The 19,355-nt window shown below is 41.9% G+C and overlaps 1 long non-coding RNA gene across 1 annotated transcript; it reads left to right on the top strand.

Moving 5' to 3' along the window:
* The first annotated feature begins 5,167 nt into the window (after positions 1-5,167).
* On the top strand, positions 5,168-13,582 carry LOC147825708 (uncharacterized). The gene is made up of 4 exons (XR_015440430.1): positions 5,168-5,443; positions 6,392-6,544; positions 8,707-8,884; positions 10,095-13,582. It is a non-coding gene; the product is annotated as an uncharacterized LOC147825708 (long non-coding RNA).
* The last annotated feature ends 5,773 nt before the right edge of the window (positions 13,583-19,355 follow it).

Raw genomic sequence — 19,355 nt, 5'->3', positions numbered from 1 at the left:
CACCAGTGTGTGCTGGTGTCGGGTGTGTGCGTATGTGTATGTGTATGTGTGTCCCTTCTACTACTAAAGGGGACACAGTCCGGCAAATTATACCAACACTTCTTTTGAAAGGCAGCTCTGCTGTTTTGCATCGCTGGACTGAAATGGCTTGTGCTATGCAGACAGGAGCTAAATTTTCCTACCTCTCATTGGCCATTTATGTGACTCTATAGTTTTCAAATGGTGCGATGCGGGAGGGTGCCAAATGTCCTGCCATTTCATAACCAGCAGCAGACAGAGCTCTTTTCAAAATGCCACTGCTTGGAGCATCTGTTGTTATTAAGTAAGATGATCAAATGTTGAATGGGACTTCAATTTTGTTTTTCCCATCACTTACTGAGCAAGAATAATATGCAGTTTGTGGACGAAACAAACGTGTTAGGGCCATTGTGCCAATGGCTGCATTTCTGTGCTTCTGTTTATTACTGATTGTAAAATAAACTTTGGCCTTTTTAATAAATGTTATAAAAATGCTCTGTGAATAGGGAGAATGTCATCTATTAAATCCATTTAACATCATCATAATTAAAAATGCAACACTTTCATGCATTCAGGACCCATGCCCATAAAAAACCACACTGCTAAACTGAGGAGTCCCATCGCTGACAACCCTACACACACACACACACACACACACACACATACACCCCTCCTACTAGGTCTCTACAAATCTCAGGTTGGCTAGATAGCATCTCCAAAGGAATGCTTTTAGCTACTTCCCACTTCTTCAAGGAAAATGTGAGCAGTAACAAAACACAGGCCAAGGTGGCCACAGACAAGATGATTTCATTTTTGGGGAAAAAGGAGAGAGAGAGAGAGGGAGAGAGACAGCATGCTAGGGTGGTGGGAGCCATCTGGGGAGTGTCGAGGAGGTGGAATGCTTTCTCTCTTCACTCCACATAATGACAGATGACTGCTTTTGATATTTGAAAACTAAGCAGAGCAGAGGACAGGGAGAACAAGGGCACCCTGGTAGGACCTGTCCCATCTAAGAGGTTGCTTAGGCTCCATTTCTACCTTTAAGCTTCTATTTCCAGTCTCCTTCCTAAAACCTTTCACAAAGTTCTCTTCCTGTGTCTTGTGCTCCTGGCATCCATGCCCAGGTGATATCTGATTTAAAGATGTCCAGAAGATTAAAAGGGTGCCTGAGTGTCCTGCTTTTGGGACCACCAAAAGTTTAGGCTTAGATTGCATTCAAGCAGAAGTTTGAGGAGCTATCCCAGTGATGCTTTTGTCTGGCATTTAGAATCTGTGTGGGCATCATCTAAAGCACGCTTCTTTATGTGAAATGAAAGAAACAAGCACCTATCAAATTTCAAGCTCTATTTTCAAGCAATTTCCTTACTTAAATGCTTTCTCTAAGGCTTTGCTCACAAAGAGGGACAGATGCCTTGCTGCAGAGACTGGGTTCCTTTTAATGACACAAATTATCTCTTTTTACATACACAGAAATGACCAAGGGACCAAGCAGCACTCTATTGATAAGTTCTTCTACCTCAGAGGCAATAGTTCTTTCATCAAAAGTTTTCTGGCACGAACACATTTGTTCTCTGTATTCTCTCTCCTTTCCTTTGGTTTTAGCCAACCAGAGATCCAAGTTCTGAGGCAAGATAGTCCTGGGTCTTGTGGCTCCTCTCCCCTCCCAGCCCCTACCTCTTGCTTAGGCACCACTGCCACATTGTGAGGCCTCCCATCGGCTGGAGTCAGTCCAGGCAGCCAAGGACATCTCTGTATTGCCTACTCTGGGAAACTTTAAGTCATATCAAAGAGGGTATAAAAGGCACCCCTTGTACAGCAACACTAAGAAATCACAATGAAAAGACAACTTGGGCAGGTGGCATCCAAGTTGCTCCCCATTGCCTAAGGGCAAGTCACCTAATTCTCCCAAGGTACCTCTAATTCTCTACCTGCAAACAAACCATGGCTGAGTTGACCACGGTGGACTTTTGTGTCCCTGGAGAGACATTTTCTCTGTAAACCAATTTTTATTTTGCAAACTATCAAAGTCTTTAGGATCCAACTCAGAGACATCTCCACTGCTCGACTATAGAGATTAATCATGGCGTCTTGGTAGATATTCCCCAGGGAACATGTCACAGCTGTCACATCCCTGAGGGGATGGCCCTCATCACAGAAGGGCCCATCATCATGTGACACATACGATGGACTTACGCTGGCCCTGACCTTCACTGAATGACGTGTGTCCACATCTCAACATCATTACTATAGTCACTGACCCTTACAGTCTATCTCTGTCTGCAAAGCCTTCCCAGAAAATTTCATACGTGTAGATTTTACCCTCCATAACTCCTGTCTTACTCCCTGAGCTTTGGTTCTTCACTTGCTTGGTATTCTTCCTGGAGGCTCCTGCCTCTTAGGTCTTCCTGGGGTGTTTCTTTTACACATGCCCTAGCATCCTTTTCTCTGTTACCATATTGCCTAAAACCTTGAAATGTAACTTCCCCCAAGTCTTGGTTTTTATTTATTTTCTTTGGGTTCATTGGTCCATCTGATTTTCTTTCCTGATCCCAGCTCTCATATGTGCCTTGTCTATCCTCTCCATTTGACATCCCACCCCTCATACCAGGTCACCCACAAATTCAGAGGGAGGTTTGCATGCCAGCCTCAGACAGTTTCCTCCAGATTCACCAGGCCAAAGTGGGAATTGTCATGATCCCCTCAGCATGCCAGTGCATTTTCTCTTTTTATCTGAAGTTTAAAATATAGATGTTTGAATTTTTGGTCTTCTGTTTGAGTTTTATGTTTGACTTTGTCATTTAGGGACCAGGAGTTTATAAGAAGTCTGGCTTGAAGCAGCCTGGAGGTAACTGCCTGGGGGGAGGGGGGGGGCTGGGCTCCAGGAGGAGAGTACAGACAGGCATTTGTTATTTGTTGTGCAATATCAAAAATTCCTGTGCTGGGCATCCACCCCCTTGTTACTCCTTTGAAGGCCAAGAAAGGTCTGGAGCTGCATAGGACATTTCTTGGGGGTAGGGAGGCTAAGGAGAAACAAGGGAGGAGGAGGGATCTAAAAAGAAGTAGTTACTTTCTGTGCCTCCTAGGACTCTTTCATTATGGACACTGAGCAGAGAGAGTGATCAATATCCCAGGCTCTGACCTCAGTAGCCCCTCTTCAAAGAAACATGGTCGGTCACCCTTATTCCACAGGGTTTTTTGGCCAAGGCTGAGGCACAAGCTCTGCCCTATGGCAATAGGTGCACCTTCCTGCTTAGCTGCATCAGGGCCCAGCCCAGAGGGATGTAGCTTCTTGGCACTTGGAGAAACCAGAGAGAGGACTGGCATGGGAAGTAAGTGTTCTTATAACAAGCATTTATCCAGGGGTCCATGAAGCCAGAGCATGTAGGAGTGTGTTCCCAGATGACAATCTTAGGATTCTAGAACTTTCTTGTGTCATATATTCCGTGTGTGTGTGTGTGTGTGTGTGTGTGTGTGTGTGTGTGTGTAGGGGTGTCACCGAAAGGTGATTGATTCACAATCAATAAAGTAGCTAGTTTTGAAAGTGGAGGAGAGATGATGCCAAAGCATGCAAAACTCAAGAAAGGGAGTGTGCAAAAGATAAAGACAAAAATTTGCACTGTTTACCTCCTCCAATTACCACCCAAGATTTATATCATTGAAAGCCACTGTGCTTCTCAATGTTGCTGTTTCCATTTACAGCTGCCACCCATGGGGAAGCCCTGGGAAGTATCCCTGTCTTACTCCCTGGCACAAGCCCTGCAGCTCACAAGCCCTATTTCAGATTCATCTGTCCCTCATTCTGATCCCTGATGTGTCAGTATCCTCCATGGGCTCTGGGTTCAAATCCTAGTTCTTTCCTTTAACCATTTAACAAATACTGATCGAATACCTAATATGTCTCCAATAGTACTTTCTGTCCGACACTGGGTGAGTTCCTCTGTTTACTTGTAATGCAAAGACAAGGATAAAAGTAAAATCTGATCAGAGTGAGAAAATAAAAATGGTAATAACTGTAAAGCACAGGACATGATACTTGAGCAAAAGCGGAACTGGTAAAATCTCAACACTTATCATAAAAGGTTTGACTTTTTTGGGGGCGGCGGGTACTGGGGATCGAACTCGAGTCCTTACGCTTGCCAGGCAGGTGGCAGAACCATTGAGCTAAATCCAGAAAGTTTGACTTTTGAAGGTCAAGGAGATGTGGGAGCCAAGCCAGGGCTGCACAGTACTGGAATGATAATGGTACTACAATCTTGGCCAAAGTGTTACCCATCTCTTTAACAAAAGTCAAAGCTATGTGAAGACATGTAGTGAGTCATGTGCTTCTTAAGGGTGCCTCCTAGGACCCAGACCCAGACGTCTAAGTACTGCTCTCTTCATCTAAGGATAGTCCAACGGTCAGGGTTGATCTTTGACCCCCACCTCTCTGCTAGAAAGGATGTGATAAAATACAGAAGGGAGTCTTTGTTTAGTTGAGAAGTGCACTGCGAAGACTCAACACGTGATTAAAGTAATCATTCTTGCTCTCCTAATGAGTATGGTTAGCCTTATTACTTTTATTATTTCCTATGTTCAGCCTTGTGAAATGTGTCAAATACATTGTTTTAAAAGATGGAAAAGATGCTTGAGTAGGATGCAACACTTGTCTAAGTTGGATAGTCAGAGAGTCTCTGGGGAAGATACCAACCTGGGAATCCCCACTGCCCGCTTGCTGTACCATGGTGTCCTAGGGTCCAGCTGGTCAAGCAGCATTGTCACCAGCAAGCAGTAGCATATCTTGGCTTTGACAGCTTCAGACCATTCCTGGCAGGGCATGGAGTCAGAGGTTTTATATATACGAACTTGAAATGGATGAAAGGATGTATTGTCTTTAGAGTCCAGCTATGGGTTTGTGGAACCCTCCCCCCTTCTCAAAATGTTCTGTAACAGAGGAACAAATAGCAGGTCACCTCTATGCCTTTGGCAATTGGAAACCTTCCAAGCTGAGTTAAAAATAAGTGATGGATGAGAACTTGTTCTTCTGTTACTTCCAGTGAGAGAACTGGATTGAGTCAGAATGCTCCATTCTCTTTGAAAGAAACAGGCATACTAAGTAGGTAGGGTGGCAGCTGGCAGATGGGGAAATTTTTGCACATTTACATTGTATTTCTCTCACTCGTAATAAGGCCAAGCAGTGTGGCAGCTTGCACGTTTTCTGGGACTTCCTTCCACCTGTCATCTGATGGGTCAGACCCTCCTCCCTCTGAAGGGCTACTCTTTCCTGCGGCTGCAGAGCACAGCCATCTGTAGGAGCTCTTGTGGTCCTTTCTCTGCTTGGCCACCTTAGCCCTTGGGAACCTGGTGGCAGAGCCAAAGACCCAGTCACTTGCAATGTCCCAGTGTTTGAAAGCAGAGAAAGGTGCAGCAGGAAGATAGGAAGATGAAGGTAAGGCAACTGCTCTGCTCCACAGTGGACTGAAAAAGGGGGCACTCCTGACAACAAAGGGTGGGAAATTCTCACTCGCAACTCACTTTTAACAAACTACTTCCAAAGCTGCTTTAAATCATTTACCTGCTTCAATATCCCAACTGCCCATGTATTTTTCATCCATTCCCATCCCTGCAGGCTATATCTACCCCAAACCAGTAAATCCAATTTGCCATCACTCAGATATGTTTTCAGTCTCCAAACAACCATTTTTTATATAAACCAAATGGGATTAACTTCCATCAGTTGTTTAACTGCAATCAAGACATATTCATAAACGATGTAAATATATTTATTATATTCCTTTACAAGACGAGTGCCCACAGCCAGGCAAGAAAGCTGGATAAGAGAGAGCCCTTCTTGATGCTTTATGGGACTATTAATGAGTATGGATTGCTATGTCTCTTTAATTTCTGCTTGCCTTGAGGGAGCCTTATTTTCCTAGGGATTTAGGTTAGCTCCCACATGGTAAAAATCAGGATCAATCTTCTTTTCGAGTTAAAAAGTCACTCTCACATCCATTCTTGCCATTTCTCCTTTAGGCTCTCATTTCCCACTACCTCTCTAAAAATAACTGCCAGTGGTTTGTGGAATTTGTTTGCTAATTCCCTCAGTCCCAAAAGGTACTTGCTGGTGACATGCAATAAACTTGACCAGCTCAAATTTCCTGAGTTATCTTGAGTTGTCACCTGATGTTTCTGGGTGGATATAACCATTTCTGAACTCTCTCAAGTTTAAGTGCAATCCTCTGTGTGTGTGTGTGTGTGTGTGTGTGTGTGTGTTTGTGTGTGTGTGTGAAACAAAAACAGTACAGTATTTTACAACTTTAAAAGGACTGTTTTACTTCTTCATTTATTACATGGGCTTTTAATTGTTCATATTTACAGAGTGATCCCCTTTTGTCAGACTTTGTTCTAGGTGCTGAGTTGGACAGACACTTCCAGCCTGCTTACAAGATTCATAACTAAGGGACAGGGTTTGTAGAAGGTGGAAAATTGAGTGGAGACTAGAAAGAGCAGGAATGTGGCCTTTGGAGAGGCACCTTGCCAGCTTTCTAAGGTAGGACTGCACGTTGTTTTGGTCTGTCACATAGCTTTGGCAAAGAGCGCTGGCTACTGGCTACCCCCATGCTAACCTGTCAGACTCCCCCATTTCTTCACTTGCCTTGCTCTTCTGTTCCTCTGATCCCTTCCTCGTGTTCTTCACTGCACAGCACTGTTTTGGTTTTTTTTTCCTCTTTCGTTCTCTGGTCTCTAGGTAGTCATTGAGGTCCCTTCTGTCATTGTCCTTTGCTAGAGTAGCTGTTTGGATTTTAGTCTCTCTTTTGTCCAACAAGCAGAAAGAATTCCAGGAATCTTGTGAACATGCTCGACAGCCCTCTCTGTCCTGCTTTATGCTGTCATGAGAAGTTATATGCACTATAGCAACAGAGTGGACATTGGAATAAAATCTTTGAAAAAAATCAGAAATAGTTGGTTCTAGAAATAGCTGCTTAAGTCAGAAATGTAAGGAATTTTTGTAAAGACACCTTACATATAATTTTGTTAAGGATTTTCATTTTGTTCAGTAGACCCATGGCTCAATTGGTAAATTTGCATAGACCCAGTGTGAAAATTACGGGAACACTTACCTTTGTGCAAAGAAAAGTGTCTTTTTCTTGGGACCCATTCAACATTTTACAGTTTATTATTTAAGATGTATTCTGGGGTCTTTTGTTGACACTCTACAACCAGATTGAAAAGTATGTCTCAGTGCTGAATTCATTCCATCTGACCTGCCTTTCTGGGCCACTCTGTGGGACAGTTCCCACTTCTCTGTCTCAGCAGCCTGGTAGCTGCAGCCCCACAATCCTTCACTGCCTCCACCCCATCTCCCGGTCTTTATGCCCCATGAATCCTGGGCATCTTGCCATCCCATTACAGCCTCCTTCCGCTCTCCCCCTTCCAGCTCCACAGCCTCCCCCTTCCTCTGACCTCTCAGGCAGTTCTTGGCGCCCCTCCAGGACCCCCTACCTTTGGCTGTTAGAGTTTCGGTGCACAGCAGCTGTGACCGCTTCTCAGCTGGGCCCTGACACTGGGCTGCACGGAAACCTCATATATATGCTCCAGCTTGCAATGCACAGGGGAAGCCCCCACGTGCAGGCAGCATGAGCCTGCCAGCCAGCCAGGGCTCCAGGGCCTTCGAAGAGATGCTGGGAGACTGTCCTTAAAGAGGACACCCTTGAAAGCTGCCTCAGTGTCTCCCCACCAAACCCCAACCTTCCCCAAGACCAAGGTCTCTCGCAAGATAAGCTAGAGGTTAAGTGTGTTTCAGGTTGTTCTTCTCTTCTCTGATTAACTTTTACTAAGTCGTAACCTTCAAGTAAGCAGCATGGCACAGACTCACCACTCTGGAATGGACAATGTGTAGGTGTGGTTTAGATCACCTTTAAGCCCCTGTTGAGGGAGGGAAGAATAAAGGAGATGGAAAATGATCTTTGTTCCATTGTTGCAATTTAACTTTAAAATAAAAGAACCTAAAGCAAACAACGGTCTAGTGATGTAATAACCAAGTTATCCAGATAACGCCATATGGAGAATTAGTGAGCTCAAAACATTTTTACAGAGAAACTGGGCAAAAATGGACCCAAGGTCCTTTTAGAACCCTGTGAGTTCGGTGAAGCATCTGATGAATTAGAGATCAACCACACCAGCTGCCCTGAAATTAAATCCTGCGCCTGTGCACCTACCCCTCCCGCACAGGGCAAGTATATTCTTAGGGGGTTTCAAACTTTTCTTCTGGCCTGAACTCTGTAATTCTTCTCCTTTTATTTTTTTAATACAGAAAAGGGGGAGTGAGGACTGAGCAATATGATCTTCTCAGAGATAGGAAGCCAGGATACAAGGGCTCTTTGTTTCCATCCCTGAAGCCCCAGGACTTATGTCAAAGCCAGAAGGCCATGCTGGAAAGGGAGCAGGCATTATTCTGCTTCATTTACATTGCAGCCTGTCTGCCTTCTGACCTGTGTGGAGGAATGCATCATTATATTAAAAACACACAGGCGGAAAAATAGAAATAATAGATCACATTAGAGAACAGATACAAAATGTAATACCCGATGGATTCCTTAATTGAATGTTCATGATTTTAAGCTTTTTTCTGGTAAGTTCTAAGCCTCTGCTCATTGTCTCCTGTAATTTGAGTCACTGCCTCTGTTGTATTTCTTTTTCTTCCCGATTTAGTGTAGGTCAACTGCACATTCAAAAACTACTGACTTCTACCAAGTGCAGGAAATGAGGCCGCAGAAGCCCAGAGGAGAATATGAAGTTGGTGTCGACAAGAGAGAGCTGTTTTGTGGATCCTGGTAGCTTCTTGAAGGACCCTCTGTGATGGAGTTGATGAGATTTTATAGATGAAGAAGTAGGTTTCCTGGGGCCTTCTAACTAGATAACTGCTGACCTAGAACTACCAAGTGTGCTCAGACTTTGGGGATGTTTATTTCTCAACTTCAATTTATATCTTACGGTGTTTTGCCAGAGATATTTTAGATACAATTTGTAAGATTTTCCCCCATATTTTGCTTGTTTTTATTGTAAAATTATCCTGTTACTTTAAACATTATTTCAGCTACATTTTATGTAATTTTCTTGTTTTATGGTATCATAGATACTTTCTTCCCTCTGGAGAACATCATAGCCAATCTTGTACGCAAAGATGCAGGAAAACAGAAATCCAAGTCACAAAAACACCTCATAAAGAATCAATGTCTTGCCATACCTGGTACCTGATCTCAGATATACACATGGTTGAAGATACAAATTAAAACAAATTTTTTGAACAGCAGCTAAGGGCCTGTTTGAGCCCTTGATTTTTTTGGCTACTTAGCAGGAAATGCATCAATTAAAGGGAGCTACCAGGCTCCACCCAGGCTGCTCACGAGCCCAGTTTGGGACACCAAGCTCCCCAGAACTGATATCAATGCTACCTGAATGAATAGGGGGCTGGTGGCCACACTGGGAAATAGCACAAATAATTCTTCTATTCTATACTAGCTTATTTAAATGTGACCTAACAGATATTCAGAATATCAGGGCTGGTAAAAATGCTGAATCAAATTAAAACTGAGCAACGAAATGACTGGGTTGGTGAATATGACAGACCAGGCCACTCAGCTCCTCCACTTCATGCCCCGAGGGAAGGGTTGGGTCTTGAACTCCTTGTGAAATCTTCAAACACATAATAAGAATTAATCACCATTCCTTCTCTATTTTAACAGCTGCCTGCTACCTCCCTAGCCCGCTGCAGCTGCGGACTTCTCTCCCTTTGCTGACATCATAATCCCATTACGGCTGGAAACTTGCACACATAAAATGCAGATTTAAGCTTATTTTGAAATACCTTATACTTGTTAATTGCCCCAATCTATATCACAAGCATAAAATCACAGCTCTCATCTGGCAGCCTGAGTCCTCCGTGCCAGAGGCAGGAACTTTCTTCCCTTTATCTGGGTTAACATGGACCCAAATGAACAGCCAGACCTGGCAGCTTTTGAGTCACTGACACACTTGTGGACTGAATTCGTCCAGAAGTGGCATCTGTCCATCTGCTCCTTGTTCATCTCTATCCCCAGATGGACCCTGCTGGTGGCTGAGAAAATGCCTTGGAATCAGGTGAGCCGCAAAGGCGCTGCCTGGCTGCAGCGGCTGCTCTGGACCAGCTCAATCCTGTTCCTGGAAGGAAATCTGAGGTGCTGTTTTCTTGACTTTCAAGCCAAGTGGGAGAAATTGATTTCCTGATTTGGTTTGTGCACTCTTTCAACAAGGCACTTGTTTGACCAATTCCACTCTATCCTTTGTATTTGTGCCTTGTTTTTACCCAAGTTTGTGCATAGCCTGAAGCTTGACATATGAATTTCTTCATATTGGATTGGAGTGGATTCTTAATTTAAGGAAAAACAAGTGTTTAAAGCATTTTCATGCATAAATATGTCAGTTGATAAATATTGTGAAAGGGCAGAACCATGTTTTGTCACACTTCTGAGAGATAGGTGAGTTGGCTTGTTGTGATTAAATTAATAATGGATAATTATTTTGTCTTCTAGAAAACTGTATTATAGCATTCTTAGAGAAACACAGAATGAGAAGCCTTTAAAAATCTACCATGTGAAAAAGTAAGTTAAGCTCATAAGGATATCTGAGATACTCTGCAAAAGCTCCCCCAAAAAAGAAAAAGCAACTGATTTTTTAAAGCACAAAGAAAAACCGTATTTATATTTTGAAAAGGCTCTAAATGAATTGGTTTTTAGGTTAAAGGGTTCTTTTCTTCTGCAAGTGTTTAATCCTGTGGTTTTTGTAGCCCCCTCTGCTGTTCATTGGTGGAAGTGTCTAGTTAAGGATTATGAAAGGGCTCCGGGATTTTTTACCTTCTCTAAGTAATATTTTGAATTTTAACTATGAAGAGTCAGATCCGGAGAAATGAGTCACTATGATTAAACCGCAGTCAAATATGACAGGAGAAGAGCTGTTGAGAACATAGCACTCAGGAGTCACCCAAGCCTGCCAAGTGGGTGGCATCACTAAACAAGAATTTGAGCCCTTGCAAGTTCAGATATAATTCTTCTACTCTGTGCTGAACAGGAGAATGAATTCCTGAGCCCATGGAAGATTGCTCTGCTCTAGGTTAATTGCAGAGATCATTTGGATAGAAATAAATACTTGTCTCCCCCATGCAAAACTAGGCTTTGAGAAGGCTGCCTTGGTGGCCCTCAGGACAGGAAATCAGACCCTCACTTGAGGAGAGCTCCTCAAGGCCTGTTGGATCCCTATCATTTGGCACCATTCATTGCCACCTGCTGCTGTCATCCAGGAGTTTTTCCAGAAGTGTGATAAATTGCCAGGCCCATCATACCTTTGATCAAAGAATATGGCACCCCAATTTGGCCAACGACTGAGTCAGGATAATTCAGCCAGAATTGCCAAGTGTTGCTTCCTCTGGCATGATTTAAATGGACTTGGGTTTAGATTGACATCTCTTGGACACCCTCTCCTTGGCTATCCTGTTCCCAGCCTTTCTCATCCTATTCTCAGGATGGAGTTGCACTCCACCAAGCAGATGACATTCACGGCACATGATAGACCTTGATAATTGTGTATATTTTCTACAGAACTGTGATCTTGTTTATAAAACCAACTGGCAGCACAAAAGCTACCCCTGAGCTGGAAGACAGTCAAACTATCCTACACCATAAGCATAAACATTTGGTCTCTCCAATGAAGGAGACACCCAGAGCTCAGTTTGTTGTTTTCTTACACAGTATACACTGTGATCAGAAGTCCTCATTCCAGTACAGAGAAACCTTAGCTTGAACTTTGCCTCCCGTGAGTCCTGTGTCTTAAGTGGAATTCTTTACACCATAACCTTCATGGTCATACTGGAAATGTACTTTGGACACAATGCTTGAGATAAGGATCAGGACTGAGAATACTCACTGCAGAAACACAGGTCTGGGAGGAAATTCTTCATGTTTGTATCAACTGATTGCTGAAGAAAGATAGTAAACTTGGTCTTCTCATACACATCAATGTTTATTAATCTCTTAATAAATATTAAGGCTTCCTAGATATGCCCTAAATGAACAAACTACATAACATTCACTCATTCCTGTGTGGTTCAGATGGTTAGGGAGGCTAATAATGAATTTATTTTATTCTTGATTGAATGTCATTTTGCATAGACAGACCGATTTTTCTATTGGAGATTCCCACATTTAGGGCCACACACAGCTCCTCCCTCACTTTGATGATCAGATAGAGGGCAGGCAGGTGCAAGTGGCCATGAGGCTGGTGGATACCCCTGGATGCAGCCAAGAATAACTTGGCACCAAACCCTAGGTGGCCAGGCTGCATCTCTATGTATGCATCTATAGTTTTCTTGATTCAGCAGAACTTTATGGTCATTGGATCCTTAGAATTCGTGCATATGGCCCATTTGCAGTGGATTGTATTTTAATCATGTCCCATGGATTTCCCAGGTCTCTCTAGGTCCTGTGTTCCTAACCCTGCAGCATGTTCTTTCATCCAGTCGGTAAACAAACAGTCCCTCTGGTTCCCCTCACAAATACCAGTGCATGGATTGGCCATTAAGAAAGCCTGTTAGGGGATCTGCTGCCTGTCCCTCTGGGGAAAAGGCACATCCCCAATATGATGTCCTCTGCCCTGTTGCTCAGGCCTGGGACTGGTGTGTCCCTGAGAACCAGGCCTTTTGACTTTACTAGTATGTGCTACAGCTGCATAAATTTGTGTTCAATGACTTGGCTTGAAGTCTTCATAAATGTGTCTGATTTCATTTCACACTTAAGCAATTCAGATTCCTTGGTGGACCCACAAAAAGAAGAAGGTACACTTTGGGACAGTCACATATTGGTAACTGGAGAGACTTCAGAGATGAGGCTAAGCTGGAGGAGGGCACACACGGGCTGCCTGGAGCTGCTGTCCTAGTGGGTCTGGGAGCAGGGGCCTCCACAGCCCACTGGATTAGTCACAGGGGGAATGGACACCTCAGCAATCTTCTGTGACACATGGAGCATCTAGTCCTGCAGGGACCGTGATTGACCATAGCTTGACTGCAAAACTACCAAAAAACCGGTTGTCTGGCCACCAGGATCACCCAGGCAGACCCTGGTTCATGTTGTATAAGTGAAATGTTTTTTTACTGCATAAAGATAAAGAGAAAATAATGTAGGAAGGAAGAAAATATAAAAAGGAGGAGGGAAGGAAGAAATGAAGGACAAACACATTTGGGAGATCACTGGAACTAAATTAAAATTTTATTATTTTGTATACATATACCACATTTAGTACTAGTTATTATGTCCTGGATTTGTAATCCTGCCTTACTGAAATTTGTGAATAAATAGTTGAATAACTTCCACTAATTGCTGCCCATATGATCCTTCTTCATGTTTTTTTGTGATGATGTTCAGACATGCTGGATAAGATGATGGGAGTAACTGTTCCTCAAAACCTGAGATTCAAATGTCTCTGTGTCTAGAGACCCACAGAGTCAGAACCCTAAGTGTACACTCTCAGCCCTCTTCCAGGACCAGGTTCTGAGCACTAGGACCACTGCCACATCCTCAGGGAGGATACACAGCCACAGAGCCAATGCCCTTGGCTCTGGTAACTTTCTGATTTGTGTCAATATTGCCTCTTCCAAGAATCCTTTAGATGGGGCACAGCCTTAAGTAAGTCCTCAGGACTCTGAGTCTCAGTTTCCTCATCTGCAAATGACATAAAAATTCTCAATAAATAAAATCTATTTGGCTGGCAATTATCTGATCTTGAAAATCTGCTCTTCATTTTTACCCAGAATTATTCACAAGTGGTTTTCACTTATTTTAATTGATTTTATTTTTGTAAAGAGTGCAATTAAGCAGTGTATTTTAATTCTGTGGTTCCCCTATTAACCTCCTAAAATTTTTAGGTTCGTTGAGATTTTATAAAAGTTATAGATTAAAATGGCTATCTGACTTAACAATATACAAATAAATACATAAGTTCATTGGAGCATAATTGTATATGAAAGAATAAATGCAATTAAGAATTTCACTGGTTATATAAGTGAGTTACCATTTTGGTGTATCTCTCCAACAAAAGCAGAATGAATCATCAGCAAGGGCATATTCTTTAACATAGTAATAAAAATAATCTGTTATATAGTTAGAGAAGTCTATGGTATTAGCTATAGTTCATATTTTTGGTAAACTTACTGTCCATCATTAGAGATTCCCACTAAAGAAACTCCAGGAAGCAGCAACAGAGGTGAAGTCTCAGCATCCAGTGACTGGTTTAGGATCCAAATACATCTGGTATGTAAAGGCTTCAAAGCAGGGTTCCCATTCCATCACCTCTGAAATGCTTGGTGTTTTTGCAGTGTTATTTTGACAGTGACTTTTCAGGTGCTTTGTGAAATAAGCTGAAAAGCTGAATAATGCACTTCCCATTTTATGCCAGAAAACAACCAAGACAGTAACACCACCAAGATACTGACTAGATCTCAGGTGATGCTGAGGCTTCTACAGCATTCTTTCCTCCCTGCAGCTCTGGTTCTGTGCACGTCCACTGCATAGCATTCTAGGAGCTGGGAGTCCCCCTGTGAGCAGGAAACACCTATCCTGCTTTCATGGAGCTGCTAGTTGTTCATCTGAATTTTAAGAAAGCAGGAAAATTAGTACTCCTTATCCAATCTCCTTCTTTTCCTTCTAATAGAGAAATGATTGAATAGGTGAAGTGATGGATAATGGGTAAAATTCTGTTAAGTACAGAAAACACATCCCATTATCAAGCAATCAAATATTTTTCTAAAGTAGCTTCTATATCTTCTACTTACGAATTTCAATTAGTATTGAAAACTGGTACAAATATCAGTGCATGGAAAGAAATAGATAAATGAGTGGGGCCTCATGCAAATTTGGAGACACTCAGACTATGTGTGCCTTGTTAGCAATTGGGAACAAGCCTTATAATCACTGAACTAAATTCCACAGATGTGGACCAGTGCCTGACCTCATGTTTTATACTCTATCCTGCTTTGACCAAAGAGAAACACAGGTGATATTACTGTTCAACAAAGACTGTTAACATTCTGCATAAATAAGAGGTCATGGCTCTGTTGCCTCCTTTGTTCTTGAGAAAATTAAAAAAGAAACTTCTGAGACTCCATTAGCTCTGAGGGTGGATTGGCTGGGGATCAGGAGTGTTGGGTCCCTGGGCCTATCCGGTCAGTCCTTCAGGGGCTATGTCTGGCCTATGGACACCCAGAAATATCCATCAGACGTATGCCATGCAAGCTCCCAGCCTCCCACGGGCTGCGAGAAGTTCTTCCAGAAAAGCTGTGTCACCTGGCTGCAGCCCACGCTCCTTGGAAGGGGATACACTCAAGACTTTCTTGGGTTTTGCCATAACCTACATGTCATGTCACTTCCTGTGTTTACTGGGTTGAAAAGGACCATCATCTAGGACTCAGCTACTCGGGTCTGAGGGGAAGTCGTTGAGTTAACGTCACTGAGTCAGTGTGCTGATGTGTTAGGAAATCTATTTCACACTTATTACTGGTGACTTAACATAGGAGAGCCAGTCAGTGCTACTGTTGTCTTCTGCAGACTGCATGTTAGAGGATAATCAGGTAGCAATTGACTGGAGTCTCTTATACACTATGACTTTTCATTTGGCATTGATCAAATACACATTTTAGCTCTTCCTTTGCTTTTTCCAAAACTGGGGTGCATATGGATTCCTGCCACCAAGTCTCTCCAGAGGACAAATGACCAGAGTTCCTTGCAGGGGTCCTTATTACCCTAGATGGAATACTTCCTGAGTTGACACATGGAGACACATCACACATTCTACATCTATAAATCTATGTATCTTTATCTATCTGGGACTATATGTCCCCTCATATACAGCTAGATCTCTACATACGTGAGCATATGTGTGAATGAGCACATGCACACACACACTTCAAAGAGCCCATCTAAATGGATTTACTTTCTTTTTAATATTTTTGAAGGCTGCTTTATGATCCTGTTGACCTGCTATTAGTGGAAGCTTAGCTCTCAGCAAAGGTAATTAAATTATAAAATCACTGCTGCAATCATCAAATTACTCATAAAATAAGAAATAGAAAAAAAAAAGACCCTGAAATAAAAATCTTGCAGGCTTCCCTTGTAATATTGCTCCCTGATGTTAATTACATTTAAATGGGTGAGTACTATTTTGGTATCATTCATACGCCTCCAAAAGTACTTTCCAGTTTATCATACCTGTCAACCTCAGTGCATCACAGGCTAATACTTTATTAAGAAAAAAATCATTAGGGAGCAGCTGATCCCATTTAAGTACATTGGGCAGAATGTAAGACTAATTAAAAAGCATATTTTTACATTATTAATTTCTGAGTTTCACACTTAATGAATGTGAAATGACAGGGCTACTATTTTTACATTCTGGCACTCTGGGCTTTCCAGTCGGGGGAATTAAATTCTGGAGATTTTTGCAAAGATGCTGCTTGGGAGATTTGTTTTCAAGCAAAGCTAAGTTTTCTTAGCTGTGCCTTTTCCTAGGAAATTATACTAAAGCACATAACAGCCACTTAAAAAGAGTAGTTAAATAGATGTTATTTTTTTCATCATACAGCTATAAAAGTATTTTAGATGAGGTATAAAATATGGTTTTTAAATGATATTATGATTTGCAAACACTAAAAAATAATTGCAGTGCAGTTGAGAGAGAGAAAACATCTAATCTTTATTGTGTAAGACAATGTGATAAAATATTTTACAGCTAAAAGCTCATTTTGCATCTGGAAAATTGTGTAAACTGATGGGGGAAAATCTCATTAAAACTAAAGGTTATTTTTTAATATTCTCAGAACAAACCAACACAGTACAACTGCATTTTTCTCCTTTCATATTTATTAAATCAGACAGTCACACAAGTGCCCAACATTTGATATAAATAAAGGCATAAAATGAGAAGACCATGCAGATGGACAAAGATGAATTATGCCAGAATGCAAAAACTCTACGTTAAGAGCAACCGTGGGTGTTCTGGGGTCTCGTTAGCTATATTCGGTTGCAAGGATATATTATTAAGTATTAGGTGTTACATTACTTAAAACTTCGCCGCTGAACACTGCCTTCCCTTCCTGAGAGCCTGTACACACAAGCCCATTTTTATAGGGCTATGCAAGAAGGAGGAGAGGGAAAAAAATCCTTTCTTTTTTTCCTTTCTTTTTCAAATGTGCTTACAATTACCTCTCTGTATTTTTATTGTCTTTTTACAAACCACAAAACTCACACTGGAGGCAAAGCTTAACTGCTGAGGCTTTCCTCGTGTAAATATTAGGAAATTACATTTGTACAAACTGTGGGGCTTTGCAAATGGGGGCTGGAGAGGCTCCAACACAAATTAATCAGGATAAAGTTGCTCTATGTTGAACATGACCATAGTTTATTTTCTTAAAGTATTAATTTGTCAACAGCTTTCCTGCCTCGGCGTGGCTCATTTGGCGGCCAGAGGGAAGACACAGATGTGGCTGGCACTAGCTGCGTTTTCACCTTGTGGTTTTAGGAACCGATTGCAGTTAATCAAAACAAAAGTGTGCTTAATTTTTCAATATGAATGTTCATATAAACCTTTAATATCGCATGGCAGAAATGTGACTATACATGTAGGTGCTGCAGAAAGGCTTGTTTTCAGAGGAAAAGAAGAAACCAATTGAGTCTGATGCTGAATAATTGATGTTACGTTAGGTTTTTAAGGGTTTCCAAAAGAAATGCTTTTTGGATTCTGAGCCTCTAATTTTCTGTTCCTTTTAAAGCCCACTCCATGGGTCCCTGAATGTTGCAGCCTGAGAGTTGCAAATACAACCTCACGCCTTCTCACTCCCTAAAACACTGTGGTATTTTTAATTATAATCTCAATTTTCTTAAAATATTTGTTCCTTGTTCTGTTTCTGGAATGCAGAAGTGTGTGTAATGACCTCTATTTTTCAGATTTGCCAAAACAAATTAAGGAAAATGTTCGGCTCTCCCCTTGCCAAATGTCTAATGCTTCTCCGTGAAAGCAAATCTTATTTGTAATGTATATTAAACCTGAAGTAAATAATGCATCCTGTCAGAGGCAAATGCTATTGTGCAACTATGAACAGTAACCAATTTCGCTTTTGATAAAAATAGATCAGATGAAGGATTTAGTCATTTAATGAACACGTACCTCTGCATGGTTATGAACAGTCCTCACATGAACCTAACGTGCCTATCAGAAATGTAACATCCAGGTATGGTGAACTAATGTCTTATTGAACCACCTACACTTATCAGTTATCTCTTAAAAAAAAAAAAAAACCTCAAGTGTCCTATGACCAGGTCTTGAAGCTAATGCAAATGAACTCTCTAAAATCCCACTTTAATTTTTCCCACCTAGGATTCAGGTATTATAATGATGGACTAATTTCACAAATGATCCTTTTTTTTTTTCCTTCCCCCACCCTCTACTCCAAGTACAGCGGAGAAGCAACAGGCCCTCCCTCCTCTAGAACTGTCCTGTTGGGGTAAGGGACGGAGGTCTCCCCTCACCCCTTAACTGCTGGAAGGACCCTGCCAGACCAAACTGCTCATTTTCCACACATCACTACACCTCTTTTGAGCGAAGATCGACTTTAAGACCGTTAATAAGAGACAATTCCGTGCGTGTGGATTAACTGGCTTTCCCAGCCTCTCAGGTCTTCCTAGGTTGTTTATATTAACATACATCTTGAAATATTATTGACACTCTCCTTGTTTTATTAGTTTGCATTTACCTTGTTCACCATTTTATTATTCAAGATTTCCGCTGTTGCCAAGTATTAATCAATGTATTCTGCTGCTCAGTTGGGCAAGCTGTGTGGAGCAGAGTGCCCCTAGGGTTACCACAGCCAAGAAGGAGAAAAGTGTTTTAGACATGTACACAACATGTGGTTTACTATTATCATTAAATGAGGTGAGCTGGGACTCTATACATATGGATTTTGAATTGCATAAATTTTGATTGATATCATTTGAAGACTGAGGCTCTGAAAGGCTAGATTTTGTGAAAGACGATACACAGACCAGCTATTACCACATACAATCATACCAGGAAAAGTATCTGAAATGAGCAAGGCAGCTGGCTTTTAAATAGCTAAAACATAACATCAATACTTATTTTGAATAATGGAAAAAAGAGGTAAAAGATGTTGACCCCTGCCTGACAGGAACATATTCCGAAAGTAGAACTGGGCCCCTGGGGCCGGCCCCTGCTCCACAGTAGCTGCCAAGCCCTGCTCTTTTTCCCCTCTTTCTGCCTCTTTCTCT

Source organism: Heterocephalus glaber, unplaced genomic scaffold, assembly GCF_053883595.1.
Source record: "Heterocephalus glaber isolate CG9 unplaced genomic scaffold, H.glaber_assembly_v1.0 deba00001497, whole genome shotgun sequence".
NCBI classification, from domain to species: domain Eukaryota; kingdom Metazoa; phylum Chordata; class Mammalia; order Rodentia; family Bathyergidae; genus Heterocephalus; species Heterocephalus glaber.
This window is presented reverse-complemented; position numbering and strand designations above follow the sequence as displayed.